Source organism: Talpa occidentalis, unplaced genomic scaffold (assembly GCF_014898055.3).
Source record: "Talpa occidentalis isolate TD23 unplaced genomic scaffold, MPIMG_talOcc4v2.1 talOcc4.11, whole genome shotgun sequence".
Classification (NCBI taxonomy): Eukaryota; Metazoa; Chordata; class Mammalia; order Eulipotyphla; family Talpidae; genus Talpa; species Talpa occidentalis.
The window spans coordinates 97,835,542-97,859,289 of record NW_023601104.1 but is presented as its reverse complement, the minus strand read 5'-3'; the positions used below and the strand labels follow the sequence as shown (position 1 = coordinate 97,859,289).

At 55.2% G+C, this 23,748-nt stretch overlaps 1 protein-coding gene across 4 annotated transcripts in view; it reads right to left on the bottom strand.

Moving 5' to 3' along the window:
* Positions 1 to 23,748, bottom strand: part of SYNE3 (spectrin repeat containing nuclear envelope family member 3) — a 78,106-nt gene that overhangs the window by 52,548 nt on the left and 1,810 nt on the right. For 2 of the 4 annotated variants that reach the window (XM_037503962.2, XM_037503963.2), the window contains exons 1-2: positions 16,401 to 16,436; positions 15,836 to 15,932 (exon numbers count right to left, since the gene is read on the bottom strand). The exons of 1 other annotated variant lie outside the window; for it this stretch is intronic. The gene's annotated coding sequence lies outside the window, so the exon portion shown is untranslated. Of the gene's footprint in view, positions 1 to 15,835; positions 16,007 to 16,400; positions 16,437 to 23,748 lie in introns of those variants that run through there. One more of the 4 variants, XM_054692670.1, reaches the window with a different exon arrangement.

Genomic DNA, 23,748 nt, shown 5'->3' with positions numbered 1-23,748 from the left:
GACCCCAACCAGGCATGAGCGTGGCTGACATGGGGTGGCCAGAGGCGCCCGTGGTTTGGGGCCACGGCCAATGCGCCTGGAGACTCCTCCTAGCAGGGGTTTCGGGTGTGTGGCTCCCAGCAAACCAGGCCAGAAAGAGAAACCTTCCCAGCTTGGGGGTTCCAGGAACTGACAGCTGAGAAAAGCCTAGCTGGCTCTTCCCTCTCCCCTGTGTGCCTCTCATCCGGCCCAGATGAAGGGCGGGCCTCAAAGGCCTCCGAGGGAACAAGGTAGAGAGTCAACCTGGGCTCATCTCGTCTGCCCACAGGGGACCACACCAGCCCTGTCCCTGTTCTCCGAAGCCTGGCTGATGCTTCATCATTTAATGACACAGCTCGTCTCCACACCCACCGGGTACAGACGCCGCGGTCTGCGCCAGGATCATAAACAAACCCCACAAGACACTGTGCTCGCTGCTAACCCCGTAGCGCAGCCCCTCTTTTCTCTTCTGGGAGATGGGCAGAGCGGTCAGTCTCCTCAACACATGTCCCCCTCGCCCCCCAATACCTACCACATGAGCCCTTCTGGAGCTCACCAGCCCACAAGCGTCCTGCAGGAAACACTCCTCAATGCACTTTTCAAAATGTTTCTGTGGATTTTAACCTGCCTCCTGCGACAACCACCCCAGCCGGGATATGAGGGCTCCAGGAGCCCCCCGAGAAAGCTTCTACAATATTCAGTGTGTGCGTGTTTTCCTGGGGGGCTCAGCCAGGTCCCACGGACCCCGGACTCAGGGGAGACTGAAGACCAGCTGGCCCCACACAGTCCTGGTGTGAATCATGAGCATTTCCCACAGCATCTGGTTCAGAATATTCCACGGGGGTCTCCTAAGCTCTCTTGACCATTTCCTGCTTACAGGATGGTCCTGCCCTTTGCTTTCTCTGGGTCCCCCGGGACACTCGTCAACAACCGAACAGCGCCCGGTGTGCCCAGGTTGTCTTGTGCCCAAATGGTGTCTTCATCGTTTTCTTGGGCCCTGCATTTTCTCTTGGGCATCTTTCCAGGGCCACTTCCACAAAAAGACAAAGTTTGTGGTCAGGTGGCCCTGGCTGCCTGGCTGGTAACAGAGAATAACCAAATCGGGGGTGGGGGCGGGGGGCGGGCGCTGGGGGTGCTGGGTGGGGCTGGGAAGGGCGGGGCTCCCTCCAGTGAGTCACTCTCTGGATCCCCACCCTCACGCACAGTCACAAAGCCGGGCTTGGCACTCTTCCTGCGGCTGCCCGAGCACACTCGGAGCCAGCCTGCCGGGTACATTCGGACCTCCCTTGGCTGCAGAAAAATTGTCTCCTTAGCCAAGTGGACCCAAGGCCTCTGACTTCCCCTTCTAATCCCTAAGTCGGGAGTAGAGCTAGTGTGGACTTCTTACCACCAGCCTGAGGACTGAGGGGTGAACATTGGTAAAGTGCTGAGCAAGGCCGTGAAGAGCTATGTTTTAAATAAGTCATAATTTGCAAATATGACTGTTCTGTTGAGGAAACCAAACCAGACAAAGATGCAAAATAATGGCCCGCAAGAGGGAAACAGTTGAGGACAGTCTGTGAGATCCACTCCAAGGAATGTTCTGGGACACGTACACACACACACACACACACACACACACACAGAGTCAAGGTGGTGACTAGCTCCCTGCAGTGAAGGTGACGCTGAGGGACACCATCTGGGGGAGGGGGCTGCTGGGCTCTCCAGGCTCCAGGAGGGGATGGCCAGCTTCTCTGCAAGGGAGAGGCTGAACATTTGAGCCCTGCAGGCCAGGTGGCCGCCAGCACAACCACAACTGCGTGTGAAGATGCCACAGCCCGTGTGTGAAGGACGTTCCTGGCTGCGCCCCAAGGAGACTCCACAAACATGGGCGGCACGCAGCTGGTGGGCTGGGGTTTCCCAACCAGCAATGTGCCAAGCAGGCAAGGCTGTGTCCAAAAAGATAAAGATTAGAAGGACACAGAATACAGCAGAGTGTCATCAGAGCACGGAAGCCCACGTATATTTTACACATTTCAATTTCCTTAAGGTGGCAGGTGATAACAGGGTTTTGTTTAAATCAGAGAACTTTCAAGTTATATACATTTTGATAACAATCAAAAGGATTTCACAGTTCCACTGGATTTTCAATATCAGTTAAATGGGTAGGGAGCCCAGGACACCCACTATGCTGTTCTGGAAAGGGGTTGACTTTAAGTATGGCCAGTCTGGGGCTGAGTCCAGCTTCTTCATCTACTCGCTGAGTGACCTCGCATATGAGCTGACCTCTCTGTTCCTCGGTTCCTTGTTTGTAAAGCGGGGGAAGCCATGGTGCCTACAAACACACCAAGGTCTGGCGCTGAGCCCTGGGCAGCGTAGGCCCACAAAACAACACCTGCCAGATGCACACAGGCAGATCCCACTGCCTCTGACCTCTGTCATCAGCAGGAGCAAGACAGACTAGAAGGCCCAGCAAAGAGAAATGCCCCCCTCACCCCTGTGATTTTCGGGGTTGATTTATAAACAGATATAAGACAATGTGAACCTCACTTTCATTCAAAAAGTGACACCCTGCTTGTGGGAATAACAGCCCCAAGGAAAGGCGGAGACTCTTCTAATGGGTGTTCTCAAAGGCAAGGAGAACCTTTACCCTACAGAGCCAAATCCTTGGCCAGCCCAGAGGCTTGGGTACGAGGGTGCTGAGCTCCTTCTCCAGGAAGTCTGCTAGTCTTGCAGGATGCAGAGGGACCAGAGTCCACTCTCTTGGGCAGAAAGGGGTATTTAAGGGGTCATGGTAAAGGACTCTTCTGACTTAAACCCTCCAGTGTCCCACAGCCTCCACCTGAAAAAGTCCAGGATACTTATTTAGTGGGTCAGCTAAAGCCCTTCACCACACAGCGGCAGTCTGCAGCCTCGCCTCCCGCCACTCTCCACCTCCTCTCCCTGCAGAACAAGGGCCCTAGGACTCCTCCCCTAGGGCCCTCTGCTCATGCAGGCCCCTCTGTTCAGAATGCTCTTCATTGCTGGCTACTGCGTCACTGCCTGCAGGAAGCCTTCCAGGATTTTTCAGAGGGTACAGGGCAGGGGAAAAAATATTGCTAAGTCCCTGCCAGGTGTCAAGCACTGAGGTGTGTTCATATACATCAGCTCATTGAGGTCACCACCCACTTTTACACAGAAGTGATTGTCTTCTTCTTATAGATAAATAAATCAAGCTTCAGAGTTGTTAAGGATCCTGACAAGGTCACATAGCAAGGAATCTTGTTGCCCTGTTCTCCCCAAGAGTCCCTTAGCAGAGCCCAAGGCCCCATCCTCCCAGAGCTGCAAGGTGATGTGCACTGACCACCGGGAGAGTCCATCCTCTGTCACTCACCCCTGCCTGATACCTGGAAGCCTCGAAGGGCCTCTGAGACCTTTCCTCTGGAGCCTTCACCTCCCTGGAGTCCAAGGTCGATTGTTAACAAGCTTGCAGATTATAATTAGCACATGCCTGTTCCTGCCAGGCTTCGAGACGCCAGGTTTATGATGGTCTGTGTGAAGCCAAGGGCACTGGGCCTGGGACTGGCTTCTGTCCTCGCTCTGGGGGTCACAATATTGAGAGTGTTCCAGCAGCAGTGAGCACCTCCCTAGCTGCAGGCACAGATGTGTCCCCTAAACCCCCACACCTCAGCATCAGGGGCGCCCAGACAGCAGGGAGAAGCTGCCCTCTGGGGCTGTGTGGAGCAGTGTGTTCCCAGCATGGCCCTGGGCCCTGCCCCTGCCAGCCTCCTCCCTCCTGGAGGGACCAGGGTGTGAGGCTGAGCTCCAGCTACAACACCCCATTGTTGTGTGCAGACTTGCCTCCCTCTGTGCCCCCCCCAGGCCTCTCCCTCACAGTGCCCCCCTCCATTGTCGGGACCAGGAGGGAGCTTTATCCTTTGCCCTGGTAGAACCAGGCTCCAGTTTCTGCAAAGTCCCTGACAGTGCGTGATCCTTCCTGCTGCCCGTGAGTCCACCCGGCCGGCTCGGGGAGAGGGGTGGCCAAACACAGGAGCCCCAATCTACTCCCCTCCATCTGGGGAGGTGGGGACACACACTCGGCTTCCCACAACCCACACAGGACACATTGGACTCCCTCAGATGTGGCCTCTCGTGCAAAGCTGGTTTTAATGGATTTCCTGGAAGGGACAGAAGGCCCATGTGCTTTGCATGAAACGCAACACCGCCCCAGCTGACCGCCCTCCACAGTGGGGCTGCCACCCCAGGGAAGAGGCATTCTTTCTGCCCACCCCCCCACCAACCCCAGGAAGGAGGCCACAAGCGCCACCCATGCCATTTCCTTCCCTCCCTCCCGGAGTTGTGTCCCCCCTGGCTGCTAGCAACTATAAGGGCACAGGGCCTTGAGGACTTCCCTCTTTCTCTGCTTTCCTAAGGGGACTCAGAGCTTTCTGATAGGGTCTCATTGCCTTATTTGTCTGCATGTTGATCTAGATGATTCTAGTCCTTTTAGAATGTAAGTTCCATTGTGTAAAAACTACCAGGTATGCCCGTGGCACCCACCCCACAGCCTGGCAGACAGTAGACCAAGAAGTTGGTACGTGAATGAACATTTGCTCATGTGTTCAAAGCCATTCGTCCCTTCAAGAAAACTTCACTGGGGGCCTCCCTGGTGGCGCGGGGTTAAAGTCTCAGCGCTATCAAGCTCTCACCAGCCGCTGTGGCCTCAATTTGATTCTCTGCCAGGGAGCTGACCCACATGGCGCAGCAGACCTCTCCTGCCCCACCCCCACCCCGCTGCTCCCCTCAGCAGTGAATTTCAGTCAGTCTGCCCGTTCTGTTCCCCACTCTGTCTCTGGTGAATCCTCTCACGCCCACCCCCCATATCTCTGGCCTATGCCCCAGTTCTTGTAAAAATAAATAAATAAAAATAAATCTTAAAAAAAAAAAAAGAAAGAAACCTTCACTGGGCCTCCGGGTGTCAAGAGCAGCAGAGAAAACACTAAGCTGGGGAGCTTCGCGTAGCAGCACGCAGTATATGGGTGAAAAAGAAGACCTACCGGGGAGCTGACTAGGTTCAGTGGGGGTCAGAGACTGTTCTGGTGTGGGGTGGCCCAAAAGGCTTTGCAAGAGAGGGAAGGGCATGCAGGACAGGGAACAGCATGAGATGCTCCAGGTGACAGATGAGACAGCAGACTGGCGAGTTTGGAAGAGGTGTCCACGCCGGCCCAGCCTCCCTTCCCAGCAGCCTCTTGATCCCTTCACTGTTTGGGCGGTTTATCTCCCAGGCCTCCTGGTCCAAGGTCAGCCTTCCTCCCCAGCCTGCCTCTGTGCTTTCAGAGCGAAGCCGTTGCAGCACCCAGCACACGTGCTGGGCCCCGGGGACACGTCGTCACCACTTCACCTCCACTTCCCAGAAGCAAAAATCAAGGCATAACATGGGCCGGGAGCACATCTCTGGTGCTTGCTCCACAAGACCCTGGTGATACCACTCTTCAGAAGCAGCTCCCCTAAACCCTGCCATCTTCACTTCTATGGCCATCTTCACTAACCCTGCGAGACTCAGACACCGCAGATAAAGTCTCCCCAGGAGTCTCAAGAAAGCGTAAAGTCTTCCGCAAATGCCTGTGTCCAGGCTGGGGTTTCTAAACCAGAGCTTGGGGCAGAGCAACAAAGATATTCCCACAAACCCTCAGCCTGGTGCACCCCCAAGCTACTAGCAATCTGTGAGTCTCCCAAACCTTGTGAGTCTCCCTTAGAATTGGAGGCACAGCAGGAAGGTGTTCCAAGAGCCCAGCCCTAACAGGAAAGGTGCTAATGATTAAGATAACCTCCTCAGCCAGCACCTAATAAACTAGATTTAATCTCCCTACAGGTCCCTGCAAGAGTGGAAGGAGATTGTCACAGTCTTCTGGCCCTACCAGGGCCATGGACAAGCTCTGAAATTTCTCTGGACTCCTCTGTAAAGTAACAAATAAGATTTGCTGTCCACCCACCTGTGCCCTCGACCTCTTCACAGGCAAGAGGGTTAGAGCTCACTTTCACGGAGAGTGTGCCGCATGCCAGGCACACCTAGGCCTCACGTTGAAGGACGCAGGTCGCACCATCATTGCCTCTTTACAGAGAAAAGAGCCGAAGTGCCCCACGAGGTCAGGGCACATTTTCTCCCTCCAGTTTCTGCGCCCTCTTAACCATTAGACTCTCGATATCGCTAAATGGATGAACTAATTACACTAGATTCAAACTGAGCCAGCACACACAAGATTGAAACTTGTTTCAATATTTATAGAAGTGACTTGCTCAGATCTGCAGGTCCCACCACCAGCTGCAGAGAATGAGGGCTTCTAAAAGGGGTGGGGGGCCTGCAACCACAGCCCACTGCCTGTATCGGCACAGCTTTCAAGCTAAGAGTGATTTTTACATTTTCAAATGGTCGACAGAAGTCAAAAGAAGAGCCATATGTTGTGAAAAGTGAAAATGAAATTCAAAGTCCAGTGTCTACAGGTAGTTTCATGGCCACGTAGCCACACATGCCCTCCATTTGCCTCATGTCTGGGCTGCTTCCCACAGCAGCGCGTTCCTGCACACACAGTGGAAGAGCTGGGTTTGGGTCGCGAGACAAGAACCCGTGGCCCACAAGCCAAAAATATTTCCTCTGTGGTCTTTCACAGCCAACGTTGGCCGGCCTCTGTCCTGAAAGCTCCAGGGACCGATGTTATTTATCAGCTCAGGAGAAATACCTCACCCACCCCTGCCTATCAGTAGAGCATTCCTCTAGAAGATTCCATACTCCTTTGTTCCACCAACCCCTGATATCCAGAACGGGCAAGTTTTCCAAGATCTGTGAACTATGACCCCACCTCTATGACCCCGTTTTTATGGACATCTAGGGAGCATTTGCCATTACAGTAAGGTCTCAAAGTCTCAAAGCGTCAGGGACATTGGGGCTGTTGGTGCCAACTCCCCGCACAGCCTCAGAAACAGGATCTGAATCATCGCTGGATGCCTGAGCCAGCTCCACCCTCCCTGCAGCTGAGATAACAGCAGCCTCTCACCAGCGCCCAGGAAGCAAGGCTCCGGGGCAGAATTCCCGTGATAGCAGGCAGGTGCCACCACACAGCAGCAGGAGAAGCTGCCGGTGGCCAGGCAGGGTCTGTTCACCCCAAGTTTGGAGTCTGTTTCCCCTCTTGAGAGTTTAACATCTCTGGGTAGAGGTAGAATGGGGTCCTTCTCAACATGTGAGGTCCAGGTCTCGGGCTGGCACTGTGGGTGCTGCCATGGGATGCTGGGCTTTCACTTCCCCCGCCCTGTGGCCAGTACGCCTATATGCCAATGGGGGTGCCAGGCCCTGCAGATGCTGGGTTCCTGGTAGCATTGCATTCACTGAGTTTGTGCTGCTTCAGGAAAAGAATTCCGAATGCTGGACAGGGATCTTCTCTGGGTGGCCCTATGAGCTGGGAGAAGTGGAGACAGGGCAAAGGCATCACAGCAGTGGGAACCCCAGGACTGTCCCTGGGGGTGGTCCAAAGCAAGATAGGCAAACCCTTTCATTATGCACAGCCACCTGGCTGAGCCAGGCCTCCCCTGGGCACTGATGTCCAGGGGACACCATCTAGCACCTGGCATTCCCGATTCTAGAATAACTGCACTCCTATTTTTTCCCATTAGTTTTTTTTTTTTTTTAAATTTCAACCCATTTAAACTTGAATTTATTTTAACAACTTTTGATCTTTGCCCTAAATAGAAAGCCAGGAGGGTCAATGGCCTGTATAGATCACAGAAGAGAACAAAACCAGTGGATACAAACCCTGCTCATCTACCCTTGTCGGGGCTGCTGCTGCCCGTACCTGAGGTCTGCTCATCGTCAGAGGGCTCAGCACCCCCCGGAGATGGCCCCCGGCAAACCCGGGGTTCTCAGCCACCACCACCACCCCATGCATCAGAATCACCTGGGGAGCTCTAAAACATAGAGGTGAGGGGCCCCAAGTTCAGAGGTTCACCCAAAGGTGAGCCCAAGTGATGATGCAAACATTACACGATCAGAACGACTTGAAAAAGTCAAAAGGGGGACGAAGAGGGAGGTGGAGAAGGAAGCTGCTGTCATTTAAGCCCCAAGCTGCGCCCCCACATTCATCCTGTCACTCAGCAGTAGCCTCCCGTCCAAACTCAGAGGCCATCCAAACTCAGAGCTCAGACCTCGATTAAGCCTCTGCACCAAACTGAGGCCCCTGAGCCTCGGGCCTGGGGGCAAGAAAGATGGTCCTGGCATGGCGACTGGAACCCTGGGAGGAGAGTGAGCCATCAAGTCAAGTGATCTGCACCCAGGCACCCTTATAAAAGAGTCATCCAAAGGGGGCAGGTTTGCTGGGTCTACTTTGACCCATCTTGCGCCCTGGACCTGACTGGGCAGGGACCTTGCCGAGAACCCCAAGCCTGAGGGGATTCACAGCAGCTGTGCAGATTCACCCCGGCAAGGGCTGGGGCAGAGGCTCCCTTCCAAGTGACCCACACTGTCACCTCCCCAGCTAGGGAGGGCCTGGGGAACAGGAGTGTCAGAGAAGCTGGACCAGGAAGAGACCAGGACCAAACCCCTATGGTCACATCGGATATGGGCAGCCCCATGGACCAGAGCAGATAGCCAGACCCGTGGACGTGACGTAACTTGCCAAGATCACACGGCAGGTGACTGAACCAGGGTCCCAGCCCAGGTCTGTCTGACCCCACCACTGAAGGCTGCCAGCCCCACACCTCAGTTCCGGGAGCAGAGAGGAGCTCAGCTAAAGTGGAAGGTCCAACCTTTACGCAGGAAGCAAGCAGACAGTCTGGCAAGGAGTGAAGCGCACGTCTCCCCGCTTTGCAGAGAAAGATGGAGCCCAGAAACACTGTCCCTTCTCATAAAAATAAAGGGTCCTGCTAGGGTCTTCCCAGTCTCCTGAGCTTCGCTCTCTTGGAATCATAGTCCCCCTAGGATGTGACAGTCTGTTCAAAGTCCCACCTCACCTACCAGACTCTCCCCACCCCAGGGCAGGGACATGCCTCTGGCACTCCCACCCATCTCTGTCAATGTCAACACGCGGAAGGAATGCGGTCGCCCAGGGCCCACAGGCCAGGGAGAAAGGGCTCAGCTCCCAGGGCAAACATGAGCCTCTGGCTTCCAAACCAAAGGTGCTGCCAGCCAGGAGCTGCGTGACCAACCCGCCGCTTCCTGCAGGGGACAAATATAGACCCTGCCGCCCTCTCGCCTCCTCAAAGGGGCACATCCACAAGGCAAGCCCGTGCCCAGGAGCACCTGGCACCACCTCCCACCCCTTCCCCAGGCATTCAGGACGTTGTGCCCAGAAGGACATGGAGACAAGGACACCACAAGAAGGAAGTTGTTTCAAACCCACTTCCTCAAATGATTTTAGAGCAAAGTTGAGTTTGAAATCAGCAAAAGAATAAATAGGCAAATTATATACGCCAGGCCTGATCATTGCCTGGTCCCGAGCGAAGGAATTTAACCTGGCAACCCCACTGGCTCGCGGCCAGCCTGCAACGGCCGGTCTGTGGTCACCGAGTTGTCAACAGTCAGTGAGCAGGCCTCAGAGTTCTTGGGAACTGAGAGAGAAAGGGTGTGGTCGGAGGAACGGGTGGGGTACTCCAGGGACAGCCCTGGTTCTGGAAAACCTCTGGCATTCCTCGACCCATGGGACACTGGCCACAGAAAGGATTTCCTTTGCAGGCTGGCGTGGTGGCGCGGGAGCCCTCAGGGGCTGCCAAGGGACACGAGGTACCCGGTGGAGGGGCCAGGGTCCCAGGCCCGACTGGCCACGTCCTGCCTGCACCACTCTCGGCCGCGAAGGTCTGATGTAGGTGGTCACCTGCTTGAGCTCTGGGACCAGACCATGGAGCTCAATTCCCAGCTCCACTGCTTACCAGCTGAGGGCAGGCATTTGAGCTCCCTGTAAAATGGGACCATCCCAGGCGATGCAGAGACACTTAGAACAATGCTGACATTTATTGAGGAAGTGCTGAGTAGATGCAGCTGCTGGGGTAAAGGGAGTGAGGGTGCTTAGATGACACCCAGTTCACCCCTCCAGTGTGTACGTTCTTCATTCATTCATTGCACAGATATGTTTGGAGCAGACACCCTGGCCAGGCGCTGGGGGCAGAAAGAATCCTTGCCCTCCTGGAATCTCCCTTTCGTGGAAGACATAGAAGGCAAACTCAACTGCAAATAAATCGCTAAGATAATGCCAGGTAGTGACAAGTGGAGAAGAGCAACCCACCAGCGAGAGAGACTTGGGGGGAGCTGGGGCTGACGTGGGCGGGCAGGGCCCTGAGCTGTGACCTGAGTGGAGTCTCCGTGAACTTGAGAAGCCTGCAGGGGGAGGCGGGAGGATAGCAAGGAAGACCCAAGTGGAAAGAGCTCGGGGACCTCAGGAGAGAATGTCCAAAAGAGGCCACCAGACATGGGGGTCAAGGCCGGGGGCCGGGAGGGTGGACAGGTCTCCGGGAGGACGTGGGGAAGAGGGCCGTCAAGGGAGACCCCTCCTCTTCCAAACTCCTCAGCTCACGGCTGCGGCTCCCCGTCCTCCTGTGCCTGGAGGCCATCAGGGTCTGTCCACTCCTCTCAGGGCTCTGTGGGCAGCTGCTGCCCTGTTATTTTAAAGTGTCAAGCCTTTTCATTTAAAATAATAATAACAACCTGCCTCTTGCAGGAAGTGAGAAAGAATGATCCTATATCCATGCCCCCAAGGAGGCCACATCTCGTGGAGAATCACATGTGAAAACCGTAAATTAAATATGTGCAAAAGGCCATGGGAACACGAAAGCAGAAACTGCCAGCCCTACAGAGGGGGCCGAGGGAGGATTCTAGGAGGAGGTGTTTGTGTCTACAGGGTAGGGTAGACAGCTGGACAGAGTCATCGCTGGGCCCAGGTTTGGAGGTGAGAAGATCAGGATGAGTTTGGGGCCTTATAAGCTGGGAGGCAGCTTGTGCAGAGAGCCCAAAGGGCAGGCCATGGGTGGGGGCACTTGCTCAGGTGACCGGGTCCCGCTTGGGAGTGGCAGCCAGATGGCAGCAGCCAGACTCAAGGTCCCTGGCCCCTACCATGTCGCTGAGGCTCTGGGCTGAAAACAACCTGGTATCCGAGGCTCCTGAGAGATCAAGTTCCAAACTCCCCTTTCAAGGAACAGGCCTGAGACTGGCGAGGTGAGGGCCGAATGCATGTGTGCAATCATAGGCCCCTCCCGTCACCACAAAAGCCTGAGGACTCTGAAACAACAAGCAGCAGTGAGTCAGCGGCTGCATTATTTCAGCAAATGTCACTTGGGAGGGGCTCAGCCTTTCAGATGGCAAATAAAACTGATCAGAGCCCAACCAGGATGGGATAGTGACCTTGGCTCCACCCAGGCCTTGGTGAAGGCCTCGAGGGCCTAACCCTGGAGCCCTGCCTCCCAGTCACCACTCACCATCCCGCCTTACTCCAACAAGGCCAGTGAATCAGAGTTTCAGGGAACGGGAGGAAAAAGCACCGCCCAGGAACAGTACATGCTCTCAGGGATCCTATGTCAGCCCGAGACCCCAGGGACTTGGGGACAGTCACATCTGCTCTGGGAGACTCCCCCACATAAGTAAAATGATGGACTCCAAAGACCTCAACTCTCGGCCGCGGTTGGTTCTGGCACATTCCTATTCTCCAAGCAGTTGTCACTCTAAATACTTCCAGAACGCTGCACTCCATCTCTGCAGCATATACAGGAAGGGCTAGGAGCTCAGTCTCTGAGAGAGTTTACGTGTGCAAAGTTCTCTCTCACCAGGTTTCCCGTAAGCCCTGCCCTTCTGGGAAGATCATCAGCCCTTCAGCCTCCCAGCACACAGTAGGGCTGGGATCCAGGCAAGTGCAGCTGAGGACGCCAGGCTGCCTCGAGCCCACCATACGTCAGGAAAGACTCTGTTGAAGCATCAGCCCCGGGAGGCCCAGCCATCAGAGCCCTGTTGGCCACTATGGGCACCACTGTAGAGAAAGGCCTTAGAAGATGCCTGATCCGGGCAGAGAGAAGGTGGCCAGGAATCGAGAGTGAGCAGTGAAAGCAACAGGACCCCCAGTTCTCATGGCACCACTACCCTTGACACAACCCTCAGTCTGTGCAATCTGACAGCTGGAGGTAACCCAGCCACCCTGGACAGGGCATGGGCAAGTGCCTGTGCCCGCCAGGCTGGCTGGGTCCTTGGGAGTTCAGGATGTGACCACAACACAGCACGCTTAGAAAAGTTTCTCCTCTTCTTCAGTTCTCCCTCTGTCACTGACCTGCCCTATAACCTCTCTAAAGCTGTTTCCCCAACTGCGACAACCAGATCATGGTGCTGCTTTTAGTCATGGCTGTGTCAAGCATGCCCTACAAAGAGCAGAAATAAGTGTGAACCTCCTGGAGGGTTTCCTGGAGGAAAGAACATTCTAAGCAATCTGTGTATTTCCTTCCACAACATTTCTGTTCATGGAAGTTCCAGAAGTACACAGCCATTGCATGCTAGGTCTCTTCTGATTTTTTAAAATTAAAATCATCATGTTATCAGCCTCATTATTCTACCCTGCCTGTCCAGGGCAGGAGGCCCAGGAGGCCCACAGGTGTACAGGGTGACATCTCATGAGAGTCACAGGTGTGGCAGCTCAGAGGAACAGTCTTCCCTACCTATGGACCTCATGGTGACCTTGACCTGGTCACTTCCCTGAGCCATAAAACCAGCAGGTGGTCAGGGTGACATGAGGTTCCTCCCACTTCTGACATTTCAGGATTTAATGATTCAGAGGTATTAATCATTACTCGAGGACTCTAAAATTCCTTCAGTAGTCTGAAGTGTTAGGGTGTCCACGTCATCTTATTGTATGACTTTGGAAGGATCTGACTTCCCCTGAATAAGGGGAAATCAAGGGTCTGTCCTACAACAGCATTTCTGTTTATTTTTTAAATCTGACCAGATTAACATTTGAATCCCTGGGAAGGGTCTGAATTTCCAGGAAAGCTTTGTGAAAATGTTCCATTTATCTTTTAATTTTATTTTTACGTAGAAGTAGAGCTACACCACAGGGAAATACATAGCCACACGCATACACACAAACACACATACACACTGTGGTGTAATAGATATCCTGACATGATCTTATTGTGAGGCACGTCCTTTGCAAATGAAGCACAAAAAATATCTTAAAATAGGGCCCTGAGCCTGCCATGCCACAGATGGTCCCACGGACCCCGAAGTGGAGCAGACTGCTCCTGAGCTGCGCCCTCTCTACCAAAGCCGCTGCCTGGTGGAGTACATCTTCCTTTGCCTCTTTTTAAACCTGACGGAATGTGTGAAAAAGGGTCTATGTAAGGAGACAGGCACAAGACCCAGGTGGGCCTGCATGGAAGGTGAGTCCTTCGAGCTCACCATGTTCCCCTGCCCCCATCTTCTCTCCGCAACTCCAGGGGATCTGTGATTTTCATCTTAGATGGTCACCTCCTTGCTTTAGGCCACCGAACTTCTACCTTCCCAGGGATGTGTCTCTAGACACCCCCCACCCCCAGTGCTGGCGTCTCAGTGGTCCGGGCCCCCTCATTTTCTAAGCTGTTCTCTGCAGAGTCTTTCCAAGCCATGCTATAAAGCTGAGGTTCCCTATGCAGATCCTGGGGCTCCCTGTGCAAAAACCAAACCCAGCCGAGACGTGGACTGCACTGCCTGATCAGATTCCACTAGAAGTGGGAGCCACAATGCAACAGTGAGCCCCACTCCCCGACTAGGTACCCTGCTGAGCCCCCCAATAGTCTCATTTATCCTCATAGCCCCCCTGGGCTGTGTCTGGCCCCACAGAAATGGCCGTCATGGGATGGCCTCTTCTCCATTTTAGAGATGACAAAATCGAGGGCTCTACCACCAGGACTGTCCCCACCTGCTCTTAGCTACTCACCCCAGGAATGTCACCTGCTTCTTAGCTGCTTCTTAGCTGCTCATCCCTAAAGCCTGAAGCCGGGGAGGGGGTGCAGATGAGGAGACACTGCCCTGACTTGGTTGGGCCCCTCCCAGCTTCCTCACTAAGTGGCTTCAGTGGCGCTACTTTTAGTCACAGAGGAAAAGTGTTCCAATTCATTTTTCCACAATTACCAATATCTTCCTGCTGACAGGGATGCGGTCTGGTCAGCTCTGTCCTCCTGAGTGAAGAATGTATCTCGCTGCCTTGTCTAGTGTGTCTCTGCACAAGCAAGAGCAGCAGGTCAAAAGCCCTAAGTCCAAATCCTGGCTCCCCCATCCAGCCTCTGAAGCTGTCCCACCTGCACAATGACAGCAGCAGTCATCTGCTGCCAGGCTCATAGGAGGTGAGGTACAGGAAGGGCTTCGAAGGAGCCACAGAGGTGGCCCGCAGGCCCCCGCTCCCCCTCTCCCTGCTGGAAGGGTCCTGAGGGGGATGATCCAAGGCCACCCACCATTTGACAGACACAGGCTACTCAGGCAGAGAGGGAGAAGCCAGAGAGGGGGGAGTAGTGTCCCAACGAAGCCTTGCCATCCAAGCTATGACAGTGGCCGCCCTGGGCTGTGTCTGGCCCCACAGAAATGGCCGTCATGGGATGGCTCATTGCAAGCTCTCAACACCCTGCCACGTGGAGATGTGGTGCTCTCCGGGTAAGGAAACAAGCTCTGAAAGGTAAAGGACCCCCAGCGGGAAGCAAGACTGGACACAGGTAGTCCAACGTGGCCACCCCCACTCCTAATAGCAGGTGACAAGAGAGGCCCCCAGGGCTCCAGGGTGCTGCCCCGTCTTGCCTCCCTGGGTGGAAAGACACCCCACAGCAGCATCAGGCTCTCCTCCAGCCCCTGCCCCAGGTTTCTGCAGGGCCCATCCAGCACGGAGGGCCCACGCAGCACTGACTGGCCAGAGGCTGCTAGAGAACATGCAAGGCACCTGGCTAGAGGGCTGTTCCCATGGGGACGGAGGGAGCTCACATTGGCCGGAAGGGTGCCTGCAGGGAGCTAGAAGCCAGCCTGCACCCTGAGGCAGAAACTTGAGTCTGGATTCTCAGCAGTGCAAATGCTTGGGGCTTTTCCTCAGGACCCCCAGAGAGATGTGCATTCCCCAAATAAGCCATCCCAGCCCACTGCCCCCTCCAGCTGCCTCTGGGCTCTCTGGCTGACCACAGTGTCCTGGCCACAGGCTTCGCACAGCTGCAGCTCTCAGCGTTACAGCCGGTGGCTGTCCTGCCTGAGGAATGTGCTGCACACGTGTCAGGGAGCCCCACGGGGACGTGGAGCAAAACAGCCCTTTGGCATCCCCGAGCCCCTCCCAGTTCCCAGCTCCCGGCAGGGGCTGTTGGCTGCCCAGCCTGTCAGGATGCAGGGAGGGCCTCCAAGAGAGCCAGGTTCTGGTCTCAGCTTTGTGGCTTTAGGCAAATCACTGCCTCTCCAGTCCCATCTCCTCTCCTCTTGGGGTGAAAGACTGTTCCAGGCTCAGAAAGGCAGTGGTTTTGTTGTAGAGCAACCCCGATACAAAACGGGGTGCCTGACTGTGGGTCCTCACCCGCGCGCTTAAAAGGACTTATCAATGTTCTACTCCTTTCCCCCTAACAATTTGGGGGCTGGCACCTTTTTCTGGCAAGAGAGCACTTATCCCACAGCCCCTCCCTCCTGTGAAATGCGCTTGTCGGGCTCCCCCTTGGCAGCCCTGGGCTGCAGAAGGCCCCTCACTAGTGACATGAGGGCGGGAGCCCTTCAGGTGAAAGAACACCAGAGACCTGGGAGCCGGCTGTCAGGCACCCTTGGGCCCCAGCTTCAGGGCAGAGTGATACCAGAATAACACTCGTTATCACGCAGCTCAGGGGAGGTCAGCTGAGCCCACGGGACACTCACCTTTGCTACCAGGTCCTTGGGGTCAGGATCTCTAGGCCCTCGGGGAGTCAGCATCCATTTAGGGCTCCCTGGGGTGCTGGGGCCTCACTGCTCCCTCCTGGAGAGAGGCGGGAAGAGGCTCAGAGAGGCTGCGCCGCTGCCCCGAAGTTGTCTGAGTGAAACCGACGGCGCCGGCGAGACTTCCCCTCCGCCCGGCCCTGGGCTCTGCGGGCGCCGGGTGCCCGCCGCGGGGGTGGCTCCTGCCGCCGGGCCCAGGGGCGCACCCGGCCCGCCGGGACGCGCCGCCCAGGGCAGACGGACTTTCTGGGGACCGCATACCCCGGGCCCAGGTCTGGGGGGCGGCAAGCCTCGGGGACGCCGCCGGCGCGGGGAACGGTCGGGTTTAAACTAAAAATACCCGCCGCGCGCAGCTGTCACGCCGGCCCCCGCCCCCGGCGCGCCTCCCGGGCCCTGGACTTCGGGGACCCGGCCCCCCGCGGACGCGTCAGGGTCGGGCTGCGGCCCGGGCCCGGCCCCCCCGGCCCCGGCACCCCCCGGCCCCGGCCCCCGGGCCCCGCGCACTTACCCGGCCGGAGCGCGCAGGAGCGCGGGCCGCGGGCAGCTCGGGCCGGGCCGCGCTCTCTCTGCCGGGCGTCCCGGGCGGCTCCGGGGCGGGGCGGGGCGGGGCGGGGCGGGGCGGGGCGGGGCCGGGCACGAGCCCCCGTCCCCGCCCACCCCTCGGGGAGCCGCCCGGGCCCCGCCACCCGGCTCGGCGGGAGAGGGACGCGCGCGCCCCAGGCCCCCAGCGCCCGGCCCGGCCCGGGGGCGCCGCCCCGCAGTGCCCGGGGAAGGCGCTCCGCGGGGGGCCGCCCCCTCCACCCGGCTCCGGCCCCCGGGCTGCCCGCTCCCCTCGGGACGCCGCCCGGAGCCCCGACCCCGCCGGCCCCGCACGAGTCTCATCCTCGGGGGTGGCCGGCGCCGCCTCTCCGGGGACGGGGGATCCGGGGAGGGCGCGCCTCGGCTGGTCGCGCTTGGGGAGGGGCTGGGGGGCCGGCAGCCTGGACCCTCAGAACAGAGGCTGGGGCCGCCGGCCCGGGGCGCGCGCGGGCCGAGAGGAAGTGACACCGCGCCCCAGCCCGGCAGCGCGGGCGCCCCATCCGGCCCTCCCCAGCCCCAGCCTCGGCGCCCCGCTCTCGGCTGCTGGCTCGGACAGGACCCCTGGGGGGCCGAGTAGAGGAGATGGGGGGAGAGAGGCGGGGAGAGCAAACCCCCCTCCCCACCCGTATTCCAAGCCTCCCACAAACCCAAGGCCCAAGAATGTGCCCCCTCCGCCCCCTCGCGCCACTAACACCCTCCTGGGCCCCACCAGCCCTGACGCTGCCGCCCCAACATTTAACCCCAAAGCCAGCGCCTAATCTGATCGCCCTGCGGATCTTGGCCCCAGCTCAGGGCACTTTGAACTGTGCTGGCTCCAGCCCCATCCCTGGCGGAGTCATTAAACACCTTTGCGTAATTTGGGGGAGCAGTTAAGGAATGATACAATTTGTAGAGTGTGTATCTCGTGGAGCCACCTTCACAATTTACCTTGGCTACGCCCATTTTGCAGAGGAGGAAAAGGAGGCAGGGCTTGCGCAGGGAAGTATCTGGCCCAGATCGCAGGGTTTCCAGAGGGTTTTCCCCTTTTGCTTCTTAGAGAGGCTGGCAGGTCCTCAATCAGGGTTCGTGGAATCAGTCAGTGTGTAAGTAGCGTTGTCCCAAGAGACCAGAGAGTATTGGGGGGGTGGGGTGTTTCCAAAACAGGGTCAAGGTAGAAGACACCAAAGCCCAGAGTTAGAGCTAACCTGAGTTAGAATGTCAGTGTCTGGGCCTCCCTGGTGGCGTAGTTGCTAAGTCTCAGCCCTATCACTGCTGAGGCTGCAGTTGGCTCCCCTGCCTGGGAGCTGACCCACATAGGGCGCAGCAGACCTCTCCTGCTCCCTGCTGCTCCCCTCAGCAGTGTATTTCAGTCAATCCACCTGTTCTGCTCCCCACTCTGTCTCTGGTGAATCCTCTCACCCCCACACCTCTGGGCTACACCCCAGTTCTATGCAAAAAAAAAAAAAAAAAAAAAAGGCAGCATGTGTCAGCCTCCTCACTTAGAACCCATTTATTAAGCTATAATTATTCACTGGGTCACAGGATGCACACACAAAGGGCCTCTCCCACCCTTGCCCTTGACAGGTCTGGATGTCCTATATGTTCTCTCCATCCTGACTCATCCGAGGTGCTGCCCCAGGCACTGGGGTTACAGCAGTCAGACCCAAGCACGTCAGACAGCCATGAACAGTGATTATAACACTTGGTGTTTGGATAGCATTTGCTTTCCAAATGATTTCACGGGCATCTTCTCATTAAATCTCTGTGAAGATCCTCCAGGTACTTAGGAAAAGTTTAATTCATTTTGTCTTGGGAAGGAAATTAAAACACCAACAGGTCAGGTGCTTTGCCCAGGGATGGAGGTACCTGCTCTTTCCCCTCCCCCCCACCAAGCTGCTGGAAGGGTGCAGTGGGCCATGAAAGTCAACTTCCTGCAGTCAGAGATGGTTTGATTTGATGTAGTTGGCAGAGGTAGCTCAAGCTCGGGTGCCAAGTTGTCCCAATTTGCAACTCTCAGCTCATTACTCACCCTTTGTTTCTGCTTCTGTTAAATGGGTCTAATAAAGGACCTATCTGCATGGCTTTGTGAAGCCAAGTGAGCTGTTCTGCACGTAGTATGTCTACACAGTCTTTCATCAAACATTTCCTGGGCACCTACTATGTGCTAGTTCTTGGCAATGTGAAGAACCAGGCCTAGGCTACCACCCCCGAGGAGACCATGGTGCCAGGATTCTGTGGCCAGAACAGGGCAGCTGTGCATAGAGAGGAGCTGGATCTTCCACTGTGGGAGCAGCCAGAGCCCCCCAGATTAGAGCAGAGAGACCCAAGTCCCATGCCCAGCTCTGCTGCCTGCCTGGGTGAACCTTAGCATGCCGAGGAACCTATTAGCACCTGGGTTTTCTCATCCACTGAATGGGGATGCAATTCTGTTTTGTAGGTAAGAATGTGTGTGATGGAAATATTTTATAGATTGCAAAATGCTGTGCAGATTAGCTAATATACTATTACCTTCAGCTTTAGGGGGGCTGATGCTTTTGGAACCTCTCCCATTGTTTTTCTTTTTCTTTTTAAATATTTTATTTATTTTGTATAGAAGAACTGGGGTGTAGGCCAGAGGTACAGGGAGGGGGTGAGAGGATTCATCAGAGACAGAGTGGGGAGCAGAAAAGGAGGATGATTTACTGAAACACACTGCTAAAGGGAGCAGCAGGGAGACAGGAGAGAGGTCTGCTGTGCTATATGTGAGTCAGCCCCCTGGTGGGGATAGAACTCAGGCCATCTCCCTGGGCCATAGCTGTGCTAACACTGAGACTTTACCCCTAGGCCACAAGGGAGCCTCCTTCCCTTGCCCCTGCCATTGTTTTTCTTAAGCCTTACACAGTGTCTTGTCAACATCAGGGCCTTATTTTCGCGAATGCTAAGGCATTCCAAATAGTCTGGGGGTGGGGTGGGGTGTTGATTAAGCAGATGGGGGAGTTTGCAACCAGGAAGGCTATGAAAACTTGAACTCATCCTTAGCCTTACCCTCTGCTACAGAAAGGAGTAGAAATGAAAACATATCTGGAAAGAAAATTCTGGCAAAGGATGGGGGGAGAGCCCCTCTGTCATCTCTGGAATTGAGCACAGGAAACCCTGCCCAGGGGCCTCCCTTTCAGAGGCGGCCCAGAGAGGGAACCACAAGAAGGCCCTAAAATTATGCCATTTGGAAACTCTGACTCATTTGCCGTGGGTGTTGTTTGTGCAACGTAGAAAACGTGTCCCAAAAAGTGAAAATTGTACTACCTTTCCCCTTGTCCTTGCCGCCAGCCCTCCCAGGAAGCACAGGCGGAGCTGGGGGCCTGGAGGTGACTCAGGTCCCTTCCTCACTGGCAGCTGGCTAATTAGCTTTAGCACAATCTTGTTTGAACCGAGATTTTTCATTGTTTGTGTTGTCTCCACAGGAAGACTAGAACAAAAGCTGGAATGATTCATCAGAATAATCCAAAGCCCCGTTGTACGAATGGGTAAACTGAGGCAAGAGGGCAGAGAGGAGAGCCTGGTCCAGGGTGCCGAGGGAGCCCTAGTGTTCTGGAAACTCATGCTTTCATCTCCTCAACCTAGCCTGGCTCTTCCTCAGCGATGGGTTAAGTACATGCTGAGGGCTGTGCACAGACCAGCTCAGCCAGGGCGCCCATGCTGGGGCGCCCCCTCAGAGTCCCAAGCTGAGGTGCAAGGGTGGTTCTCGTCCTGGCCCTGCATTTAGCCTCCACTCCCTTCGTTTCCTTTTTGCCATTTCTCCAGGCCTTACTCTGCTTTCCCACTCAGGCCTACCATGTGCTAGGAGTGGAGTGTAGCACTCGCGGCTTGTGAACTTCTCTGGGGAGGTGCCTTCCTCACCTGCTCACTGGCACTATCACCCCTGCTGGGTGCCAGGCCTCTGGCTCAAGCACCAAGCAAGGAACCAGAGTAATTCAGGGTGTTCTTCTAGGTAGCCGTCAAGGCGCTGCCTTTATCATATTTTTATCCTAAAAATATGAAATGTGAGGTGTGTGGAAAGCACAGGGCAGATCCTGGGCTCGAACCTTTGTAAGGCTGAGAATTAACTGTAACTCTGGGTCACTTCTAAGTATCCAAATCTGTAAAATAAGGAGTTGGAGAAGATCATCTCTCACTTCCTCCTCCCTATTTAAAACATGAGAATCTTGGTTGTATGAGACAATAGCATCACCCGCCTGACTAAGCCCTGCCATTACACGCCAAGGAGTAGGCCCCAACGAGACCGTCAGATATGACCTACGCGCTTTGTTCCCAACAAACAAAATCTTTCTAAAAGAGACTGGCCTGTTACTGCTCCCACGTGCTCTTTCTGCTTCTTGTGGGAACATTTTGAGTATTTCTTAATTAAACATTTGATTTTAAGGTAATTATAGATTCAGATGCTGCTGTGAGAAACTCTATAGAGCCCCAACCCTCCCTCCAGTTTTATCAGTGGCTCATCTTACAGAACTGTGCCCTTTCAAGATCCAGAACATTCCTATCACACTGGATCCCTCCTCCCTTGTCCCTTTCTTAACCCCTGGCCACCTTTAATCTGACTTGTTGCCATATTTTGCCATTTCAAGAGTGTTATACAAGTGGATTCATAAAGCATGTCACCGTTGGGGACTGGAGGTTTTCACTCAGCTTAATTCAGTGGAAACTTTTGCAGGTGGGGGTGGTGGGGAGAGTACATGTTTTTTCACTGCTGCATAGTATTCCATGGTAAGGATGTGCCACAGTTTGAGCCATTCACTTATTGAAGGACATCTAGGCAGTCTCTCATCATTAGCCTTGTGAATAAAGATGCTATAAATAGTTCAGGTTTTTATGTCAACGTGGGTCCTGCATACAATGCCCCACTACTAGCTACTTTCCTACTTACTCACAGTGATGAACACAATTCAACGATGTTCCAGTGTCTGATAACTGCAGAAATCCAATAGGGGTAAATTACACGCAACTTACAATCTTGGGGAAGCAAGACTGAAATACTGAAATAACAAGACAGGGCTGCATCTCATCAAATACCAGAGCGAATTGGCCCTTAAAGGAATCCAGGAGCAGAGAGAGGAGTGAAGGCTCCGTGCCTGGGGAAGATGCTCTGGATAAGGCAGATGCGGGCTCTGTCTTAAGTGCTGAACAGTGATGATTATCTCACAGTCACTAAGGGCTTGCTGTGTGCCCGGCGCGGTGCTATCTTCACCTATGGTAACTCGCTTCACCTTCATCACTGCCCTTCGGGGCAGCCACTCTTATCATTTGACAGAGGAAACAGAGAGGGTAATAACTTGCCCCATCATCACACAGCAACCCACTCTGGCCTCGGCCCACTCTCTTAGTCACTACACAATCTGTCTGTCTGTCCAGCAATCCACAATCTATCTGTCTGACCACCATTAATAGTGGTCACAATTAAAGTCCAATCTAGGGCCTCCCCTGGTGGCACAGCGGTTGAGCACTGGGCTGCGAGGCTGCCTGCAGCCTCTGCAGTGTCGGTTTGTTCCCCCGCTGCCAGCGAGGATTCCACAAAAAAAAAAAAAAAAAAAAAAAAAAAAAAAAAAAATTCCAATCTCGCTCCTGGGTAGTGTTTTCAGAGAGTTATCCTGAATCCAAAGAATGAAGCTCTCATGGGTCAAGGTTCTTTTTCTTTTTATCTTTTTTAAAGATTTATTTATTTATGCATACAAGAGCTGGGGTGTAGGTCAGAGGTGTTGTGGGGCAGGGGGCGGTGAGAGGATTCACCAGAGACAGAGTAGGGAACAGAACAGGCAGACTGACTGAAATCCACTGTTGAAGGGAGCAGCAGGGAGATAGGAGAGGTCTGCTGCGCCATGTGGGTAGCTCCCTGGCCGGCGATGGAACTCATGCTACAGTGGCTGCAGACAGCTTCATAGGTTGCGTCTTAACCCCTTGTGCCATCAGGGAGGCATTCAAGTTTCTTTTTCTTAAAAAAAAAATTATTTATGCATACAAGAACTGGGGTACGGACCAGGGGGTGCAGGGGGTGAGAGGATTCACCAGAGACAGAATGGGGAGCAGAGCAGGTGGATTTACTGAAATACACTGCTCAGGGGACCAGCAGGGAGACAGGAAAAGTCTGCTGTGCCATGTGGGTAGCTTCCTGTCCAGGGATCGAACGTAGGCCACAGTGGTGATAGTGTGATAGTGCTAAGACTTAACCCCTAGGCCACCATGGAGGCCAGGGTCAGGGTTCTTGATGAGAAATTGGAGTGCAGTCTGGGTGGGAAGGAATGCGCCAGCCTGGGTGTGTGTGTGTGTGTGTGTGTGTGTGTCTGCACAGCTGGGCTGATCCCTCTTACCTGTGTAAGCAGCAAGCAAGAGGCCAATGCTCCCAGCTTTACACACACTGGAAAGTGCCCAGGGCCGGCCCAGCCTGTTTCAGATGAGGAGGGCGGCTCTGTGCTCCCTGAATTGCTCTCTTCCCAGGAAGCCGCGCCCACGCTCAGCCATTTGCCTTATTGCTAAACATGAGAGGCACCTCAGCCGGCACGTGGACAGCTGCCTGCCCCTCGAGCATCACCATTTCGGTTTCAACAGCTGCAACGTGGCCAGGGTGCTTGCTGTCTGGAAGCCTTGCTGCGGCGCTGGCAGCGGGTGGGCTGGGAGGGCAAAAGCTGGCTGGACACAGCTCTCCTGACCCTCCTCTGGGCTCCCGCTCCCCTGCCATCTGGGAGCCACCCCCCTCCCCAGGCCCCCTGCAGACAATGAGCCACTGTCACCCTCTCTCCCTGGAGGGGCAGGCTGGAGAGGGCTGCAGTCCTGCGCCCATGGTGCTTTGACAGGGAATGAAACCCCCAGGGACCATGTTTTCCAACAAACTTCAGGGAAGAAACCAACTTTGGAAGAGGCTGCAGTAGGAAGCCTTCTCCGCTCAGGAGGAAAAGAAAGCTGTTATTGTTTTTGCTCCCCCGAGACATGTTTTTGAAATCTGCTGCTGTTCTCTCCTTGCCTGGCTGCTCTAAACATGTGATAACACTGGTGGCAGATAGGCAGCGTGCCCGGGCGGCGGAGGCCTCGGGCACAGGAGGTGTGGCCTTGGCGCTGGGTCCACACAGATCAGCAGCGTGTCTGGGTCACCCCGGCCATCACCATGAAAGCAGAAGGGCTGCTGCCCCTTGGGGAAGCCACACTTGAGTAGCCGGGGCTGTATCAAATAGGTGCCTGCAGCTGTGGAACACCTGCTGCTCTGGGTGAGAAATCTTGACAGTCCTAGAAACTTCCCCAACAGGGGAGACTGAGTGTCTCTGTGGGAGGCTCCT